Consider the following 8,672-nt stretch of genomic DNA (forward strand, 5'->3'; position numbering starts at 1 on the left):
TATTTAGGGATAAATTCAACAGGGAGATGTGACTATAGTAAGTGTATATGTACCCAATGCCAGGGCACCTGGCTATCTAAGACAAATGTTAATGGCTGTTGATTATAACTACCTTGTAATATGTCTTGAAATTTGGTGTTGGGGTACCTCCAGCTTTTTTTCACCCTGTACCAATTGCCCCAATGAGGGAATCCTGGCTTTGTCTGGGGTTCTACAATAAAAGTAGGTGTTTATTTTGCAAAGCACAAAGTAAACAGCATGGGTTTTATTTCTGATATCCCTGTGGAATTAAGGGTGAGGGTTCTGAGAGATTGAGGAGGGGGCTGACAGATGCATGTTCAGCTCATGGGTAGGTCTCTGATTGGTCTGCAGTACTCATGACTATCCTTTGATTGGTCAGTGATAGGATGCCTATCGTATTCTTTAGGGAATTTTAATGATGGCAAAGTGGACTCCAGCCAGTATAGTGGCCATGTGCAGTTTGTTGCTACATTGTTCCCTCAAGGTTTAGGGTTCCTATAAAATAACCTCCCCAAAACAGGGCCATGTTTTCTGGAGAGGTGACAAATAGACTCATGAGTCTTTTAAAAATGATTTATTTATCTGAAAAACAGAGTTACAGAGATAGAGGAAGAGAAATATCATCCATCTCCTGGTTCAATCCTCCAATGACCACAAAGTCTGAATCTAGGCTAGGTTAAATCCAGAAGTCTGGCACTCCATCTGAGCCTCCCACATGAATGGCAGGAGTCCAAGTACTTGGGCCATCATCTGCTCCTTCCCATGGCAAGTTAGCAGGAAGTTGGATCAGAAGTGGAGTAGCAAGACTCAAACTGGCACTCCAGTGTGGGATGCTGGTGTCACAAGCAGTAGCTTAATTTGCTGTGTCTCAACACTGGCCCCTCATGAAACTTTTGCTGACTTGTTAAACTTCATGGAAAGCGTTGTTGAGTAAGAACGGGTACTTAACCTCCTTGGAGATACATTTGTATGGCTGTTGTTAATAGGAGTTCCAAAAATTGCTGCAGATTCTTAGACATCTGATATGTCTTGGCATAATACTCTCAATCATGATTTCAGTCATTGAATTATTGCATTTCACAGCAACAAGAAAGGTTGAGGTCTTGCATGAGTTAAATGAGACATTCTCCTATATCATAAAGAAATAATTAAGGAGGCAGGCAAAAATTAGATGCTGGTAGAACAGTCTTTCCACAGTATGAGCCCAGCAGGCAAGGACACCAAACATCAGGACCTCCAGCTTGGTGACTTTTGCCTATTGGAAGGGGCATTGCAGGGGGATTTCCTTCCACCTTGCTAACTAGGTCCACACTGAGTATTACTTACTGATCCCTGTGCTGCCAAACTCTCAGATGTTGCTTCTTTTTTTTTATTTTTTGACAGGCAGAGTGGACAGTGAGAGAGAGAGAGACAGAAAGGTCTTCCTTTTGCCGTTGGTTCACCCTCCAATGGCCGCCGTGGTAGGCGTGCTGCGGCCGGCGCACCATGCTGATGCGATGGCAGGAGCCAGGTGCTTCTCCTGGTCTCCCATGGGGTGCAGGGCCCAAGCACTTGGGCCATCCTCCACTGCACTCCATGGCCACAGCAGAGAGCTTGTATTCATGTTTAGACTATCTCTTTTGAAATTTAAAAACAGCCAGAGATAGGGCCAGTGCTGTGGCACAGTAGGCTAAGCCTCTGCTTGCCTTTCCGGCATCACATATGGGTGCCGGTTCTAGTCCTGGTTGTTCCTCTTCTGATCCAGCTGTCTTCTATGACCTAGGAAAGCAGTGGAAGATGGCCCAAGTGCTTGGGCTCCTGCACCCACATGGGAGACCTGGAAGAAGCTCCTGACCCCTGGCTTCGGATTGGCCCAACTCCGGCCATTGTGGCCATTTGAGGAGTGAACCAACATATGGAAGACATCTCGGTCTCTCCCTCTGTCTGTAACTCTGCTTCTCAAATATACAAAGAAAATCTTTAAAAAAAAACAAAAACAGCTAGAGGCTTGGATCTAAATTCCCCAGGAAGTGAATCTGAGATCAATCACTCACCCAAGACCTTCAAACCAATCTTTATTTTTAAGATTTATTTTATTTATTTAAAAGGCAGAGTTATGGAGAGGAGAGGACTGCTTTCACTGCCAAGGGTAAGTAGAGCATTGTGGAAATCATGAGAGGAAGGAGGAGGAAGAAGGTGGGAGCATGGGCGGGAGGCAGGGCAGGGTGGGACGTATCACTATGTTTCTAAACCTGTATATAGGAGATACATGATATTTGTTTACACTAAACAATTTTAAATAAATACAATTTTTAAAAAGGAAACCAAATGATATTCCAATAGATTTGAATAAACCATGTGGTCATAGCTACCAGTCTTCAGCATCTCTCAGTGGGAAGCACCCTAATTGACTAACCAATCTGAATGTGTTTGCAGTTCAGGATTCTGCCCAGTTACTAAGCCACCTCCTAAAGCAACTACTGTGGAAATCCCATAAACAACTTCTGAATTTGCTTTATGGGACACTGTTGAGGGTGCTTTGATTTCAGTGTGTCCAAATCGCAATTCTTGTTTTACCAAATACATGCTATTTCACCCCCTCATCAACTTTATTTTTGTTGACAATTTGTTACTAATAACAACTGTCTGAAGGTAGGCCTATATTCCCACATCATATTCAGCAAAAAGGAATCTGAGATTCAGGGAGATTAAATTTTTAATAACTACACAATCAAAAAGTTCAACTTCACTGAGAACTGTCTGGAATTACATACAAATGGAAACATGTAGTTGAACTTCTAAAGATTTATTTTTTGAAAGGCAGAGTGTCGGAGAGGAGACACACACACACACACACACACACACACATATATATATATATATATATAGAGAGAGAGAGAGAGAGAGAGAGAGATTCCACATACTGGCTCATTCCCCGAGTAGCTGCATTGGCCAGGTCTGAAGCCCAGCGCCAGGAATTCCACTCTGATCTCCCACATGGATGTGGTGTCAGCGGCCCAAGAACTTTGGTGATCATCTGCTGCTTCCAAGGTGTGTTAGCAGGAAACTGGATGGGAAGCACATTATCTAGGACAAGAGCCAGAACTCTGATATGGGATTCAGGCATTGCAAGCAGGAGCTTAACTGGCTGCACCACAGTGCCAGCCCTCCTAGTCTGAATTTTCACTTGGATCTTGAATTCAGCCAATTCAACAGTCCAAGTTGTTGTAGATTATTGTCTGCAATTATTGTTCAATAAATGGGTCAAATACAAACAAATCTAACAGCACACAACCCAGGATAGATACAGCACCCAGAAGAGTGGTCACAGATAATAAGGGTGCAACTTATCTATTCAAATTGGGAAGAAGGCAGAGTGTGATATATGGAGATAGGAGCAGTGAAATTAACATGAGGTAGTACACACTGATCAATTCATTTCCTCCCTTCCCCCATAAACTCAGACTAACCTCAATATAGAAATGAAAGAAACTGATCATAAGTGGGTTCCAGACATGAAGAGCACAAGGATTGTCCACAATATCCCAGATGAGATTTAGAAATGTAGTGTAGATTAAGGATCTCTGTGAGTGAAAGCCCAGGCAAAAGAAGGGGCCATCAATGAAGGAGGTACTTTTCTCTGAAGGGAGGAGAGACTTCCACTTTTCTTATGGTCCTGTCTAAATACTAACAGTTTGTGGACTCAAAAGGCTTTCATTGCCTTGGTAGCTCATAACAAGAGCCTCAGGTGGTCACTGACATCAAAAATAAGAGTGTTAATTGTTAAATTAGGGCCGGCGCCGTGGCTCAACAGGCTAATCCTCCGCCTTGCGGCGCCGGCACACCGGGTTCTAGTCCCGGTCGGGGCACCGATCCTGTCCCGGTTGCCCCTCTTCCAGGCCAGCTCTCTGCTGTGGCCAGGGAGTGCAGTGGAGGATGGCCCAAGTGTTTGGGCTCTGCACCCCATGGGAGACCAGGAGAAGCACCTGTCTCCTGCCATCGGATCAGCGCGGTGCGCCGGCCGCAGCGCGCTACCGCGGCGGCCATTAGAGGGTGAACCAACGGCAAAGGAAGACCTTTCTCTCTGTCTCTCTCTCTCTCACTGTCCACTCTGCCTGTCAAAAAAAAAATAAAAAAAAAAATAAAAATAAAAATAAAAATTGTTAAATTAGCAATAGGAGTCACTGTGCAGCAACTCCCCATGTAGGACATCTGTCCTTAATGAGTTGTACTATGAGAGTTAACTGTAAAACCAGTCCTCAAACAGTCTATGTGTGTGTGTGTGTGTGTGCAAATTGTTGAAGTCTTTACTTAGTAGAGTTGGTCTTCTGTGTACAAAGTTAATTAAAAATGAATCTTAATGGAGAATAGGACTGGCAAGAGGACAGGGAGGAGGAGGTGGGGTGGGATTGTGTGTAGGAGAGCTGATATGGGGGGAGAGTAACTATATTCATAAAGTTGTACTTATGAAATTTGTGTTTCTTTAAAAATAAATTTTAAAAAATAAATAATTTTTTAAAAGGTCAAAAAAATGAAATGTAATGTAGAGAGAACGAGAGAGAAAGGTGCAGAAATGGCGGCTCCGCTCGGCTCCCGCTGAGGAGGGTGAAGCCGGCTGTCGGCCTGCGGCATCGCGCCAGCCTGTCGCCGCCTGTCTTCTCTCGCCCACTTCTCTTCCTCTGCCTTGCTCTCGACTGTCCTCGTCTGCACTCGCCAGAGCCCGGGTCGGCTCGTCCCTCCCGGCCCGGCTCGGCTCCGCTGACCTTGACCGCCCGGCCGGCGGGCCAGCCTTCCTCAGCTCTCCCGGGAGCGGCGGGCCCGGTCCCCCGGGCTGGACCTTGGTGAACACCCGGAAGAGCTCTCTGCGTCTTCTCGGGTCCAAGTCTCCCGGGCCCGGGCCTGGGGCCGGAGCAGAGCCTGGGGCGACCGGAGGCAGCAGCCATTTCATCTCTTCTCGGACCCGCTCCTCCAAGACCCGCGCTGCCAGCTGCCCCGCCGCCAAGGCCGGGGGAAGCGGTGGCACCGGCGTCGCGCTGGATGAGGCCCGGGTAAGAGCGCGGCGGCCCGCGTCCGGAGGCTGGCAAGTGCCGGCCCGGCCGCCGGGGCTTTGGCCGGGCCGGGGGCAGGAAGCCTCCAGTGGAGCCCCTCGGGCTGCTGGGTGCAAGGGCCGCGGCTCCAGCCCCTTTGCTTCGCCGGCCCGGCTCTTTTGTGTAAAGAACAACACTGGAGTCCAGGGGAGAGGGCTTCGGGGGGTCCTTTTCGGGGCTCTGGGACGGTCAGCTGCCCGTGTCTTTGTCCTGCCTCGGAGGGGGAATTCTAGAGGAAGCGAGAGCAAGGGGCCGGAGCCCCTGGGTGCGAGCGCCGGAGACGAGAAGTGAAAGTTTTCTGCGGTGTCAAACCCTTCTCAAAAGTGTGTCAGCTCCCGCCGCTGCCTCACTCCGGCTTACTCTCAGTTTGGGGGTGGTTCAAGTTGGTGAGGAAGTGAGCAGAGCTCCAGTTGGCAGTCAGGCAGGGATGCTGAAAAAAGTTTGTAGCTGCTCCGACACCAACTTTACAAACGAAATCAGCGCTGTCGCCTCTCCAGGCGGGCGAGATCCAACACGATCTGGTAGCCGGAGAACCCGCCCGCTCTGCAGCCAAGGGTCTGGCGGCGGCCCCGGCTCTCAGGTCAGGGAAAACATGTGGAATGCTTTGGGGGAGTCGGCGCCGTCATCCCCAGATTATGTGGGCAGATTATGTGGAAGCAGTTAAGGAAAGGAGAATTAACGCCTCCGTCCTTGTTTAGTTGCAAGAGTGACACTGAGAAGATGGGGGTGGGCATTTAGTTTTTTTTTCTTTTAACATTAAAAATGAGTAAAAGGTCTTGGAATGTTATTACCTATAGTATGCAACTAAGCTATCAGACGTTTTTCACTTTCAAGGAATTGACGACATTGTATTATTATGAGATTGGTTTTGAATTCTGAGAAGTGCATTGCTTCAGTCTAGTTAACTTACCGAGGGTAATTAGGCTGGCAAATGCTATTCTTTTAAAGTGCTCCTTTAAATTCACAGCATTTGTTACCCTTATGGGGGGAAAAGCAATATTTTATGTTCCACAGGAGTCTACAAGACTGTGGTTGGCTTGTGCTTTTTCTCTTTGTGTCTCATACTGTTTTGACAGAATGAATCTGGGTGAATACAACAGAAGTATTTTACTCTACTGTGAAATATATTTATTGTGTCTTTGAAAGTAGTTTTGGCTTTAGTTTGCAAAGAATTTGGTAAATATTTCAAAAGCTCTCCTATAGACTGTTTTGGGGGCTTACAGTTATCCTAGGTTGGATATGAAAGCTTAATCTGAAAGTTGTACAAACTATTGAGTAAGTATTCTGAAGACTGGCTTTCTGTAGAAATTATTCCAAACATGTACAAGCTTCTTGACTTACAGATGCTTTAATATGTTTTAAAATGAGTTGAAGAAAGGCCTGACCTCTACACTTAAGTACAAATAAAATATTTAGAGTGTAAGCATAAAGAAAAAAAAAAGAAATGTAATGTAGAGACCACGGCTGAATGTAGACTCAGGAAGAGACCAGGAGAGCTCCTGCACTTCTGCTGGGTGATGGCAGCATTGCATCAGATCATTGAACTTTAGGATGGATTCAAACACAGGGATAGTCAACTGATGCAATAATAGAAGGGAAACAAGCTTCAGGGAGGCCTGAGGTGTACTGATTTGCTGCTTCTAGTTTATGCTCTTTATGTCATGACAGCATTTGAATTGTTCTACAAGGTTTGTCAGGTGGGCCTGCACTAAGTTCCTTTCCAGCTATGCAACAGATGCTGAGAGGACATGCATTTTTGTGCAGGAAAATTGTTGACCTTGAATCACACCACTGAGCCGGAGTTCAAGCTCCCTTGGAAGTTATCACAAGATCACAAACATAGACGTGATCCCTTGGGGCTGGTGCTGTGGTGTTGCTGGTTAAAGCCCCAAATGCAACCCATATGGGTGCTGGTTCGAGTCCCAGCTGCTCCACTTCCAATACAGTTCTCTACTATGGCCTGGTAAAGCAGTGGAAGATGGACAAAGTGCTTAGGCCTCTGTACCCACGTTGGGGACCTGGAAGCAGCTCCTGGCTCCTGGATTTGGATTTGCATAGCTCCTGGCTTTAGATTGGCGCAGCTCCGGCTGTGGCGGTTATTTGGGGGAGTGAACCAGTGGATGGAAGACCTCTCTCTCTCTCTCTCTCTCTCTCTCTGCCTCTGCCTCTCTCTGTAACTCTTTCAAATAAATTATCTCAAATAAATAAAAGAAGTGATCCATGAATTTAAAGGAGGTACACGGTCAGAAGGGGAAACATTGTCACATATATGAAAGAGAAGAAAAGTAATAAAATGAATTCAATTTGAGATATTGTTCTCAAAGGAATGGACATTGCAGAAAATAGAAGCACTGAGCTACATTTATGTCTAATCTGATCAGAGAGGAACAATTTCTGGCTCCCATGATTTGACCCCTACAATCACAGGCATATCTACAGAGAAGGGTCGACTGACACAACTCTGGATTTCTCCCTGAAGAACCTCTTCAAAGGCCTCTTAATATCTTTATTCCTCAGACTGTAGATGAAGGGGTTCAGCATGGGAGTGACCACAGTGTACATCAGTGAGGCTGTTGCAGTTGAGTGTGGGTTTTGGGTAACAGCAGAACTGAGGTACACACCCAGGAGTGTGCCATAGAATAAGGAGACGACAGAGAGGTGAGAGGCACAGGTGGAGAAAGCTTTATGCTTCCCCTGAGCTGACAAGATTGCACAGATGGAGGAGACAATCTTAGAGTAGGAGTAAATGATCCCAGCCAGAGGACCCACACCCAGCAGCATGGATACAAAATAGATGAGGATGTCATTGAGAAAGGTGGCAGAACAGGCAGTGTGGACCACCTGATCCAGCTAACAGAAGAAGTGGAGGATTTCCAGGTCTGTGCAAAAGGACAGCCTCAGCACCATTAAGCTGTGCAAAAATGAATTCAGAGCAGTGTTGACCCAGGACAGCAGCACCAGTTGCACACAGAGCCGGGGGTTCATGATGACCACAGGGGGTGACAGATGGCCACAAACCTGTCATAGGCTGTCATAGTCAGGAGGATGTTATCTAACCCTGCAAAAAGCAATAAAAAGAACATCTGGGTGATGCGGCCTGTGTAGCTGATGGTTTTGCTCTGTGTCTGGATGTTCACCAGCATCTTGGGGACAAGAGTGGATGTGAGACGGATATCATAGGAGGACAGGTTGGAGAGGAAGAAGTACATGGGTGTGTGGAGGTGGGGATCTGAGAGATGGTCAGGATGATGAGCATGTTCCCAGCCACAGTGACCAGGTACATGGAGAGGAAGAGCCCACATATGAGGGGCTGCCATGCTGGGTCCTCTGAGAAACCCAGGAGAAGGAATACTGAAAGTTGAGTTTCATTGCCTGGTTCCATGCATTTGATGTGACTGTAAAACACAGGGGAAAAAAGCATGGCTAAGCATGCATTTGTCACCTGTTGTAAATTCTGCTATTTATATTCTACAGTAAAAACTCAAGTTTCCTGCTTAGTGTCAGGATCCAAAAGGGCATCCTGTATCATCTCTGATTAGAATTAGAAATACCAGGGATAAATCCCACTTGGTTTGGGTGGATGAT

The 8,672-nt window shown here is 46.6% G+C and overlaps 1 pseudogene; it reads right to left on the reverse strand.

Annotated features, from left to right (window-relative positions):
- Nucleotides 1-7,520: 7,520 nt before the first annotated feature.
- Nucleotides 7,521-8,469, reverse strand: LOC133749276 (olfactory receptor 7A5-like; annotated as a pseudogene).
- Nucleotides 8,470-8,672: the final 203 nt, after the last annotated feature.

Source organism: Lepus europaeus, chromosome 20, assembly GCF_033115175.1.
Source record: "Lepus europaeus isolate LE1 chromosome 20, mLepTim1.pri, whole genome shotgun sequence".
Classification (NCBI taxonomy): Eukaryota; Metazoa; Chordata; class Mammalia; order Lagomorpha; family Leporidae; genus Lepus; species Lepus europaeus.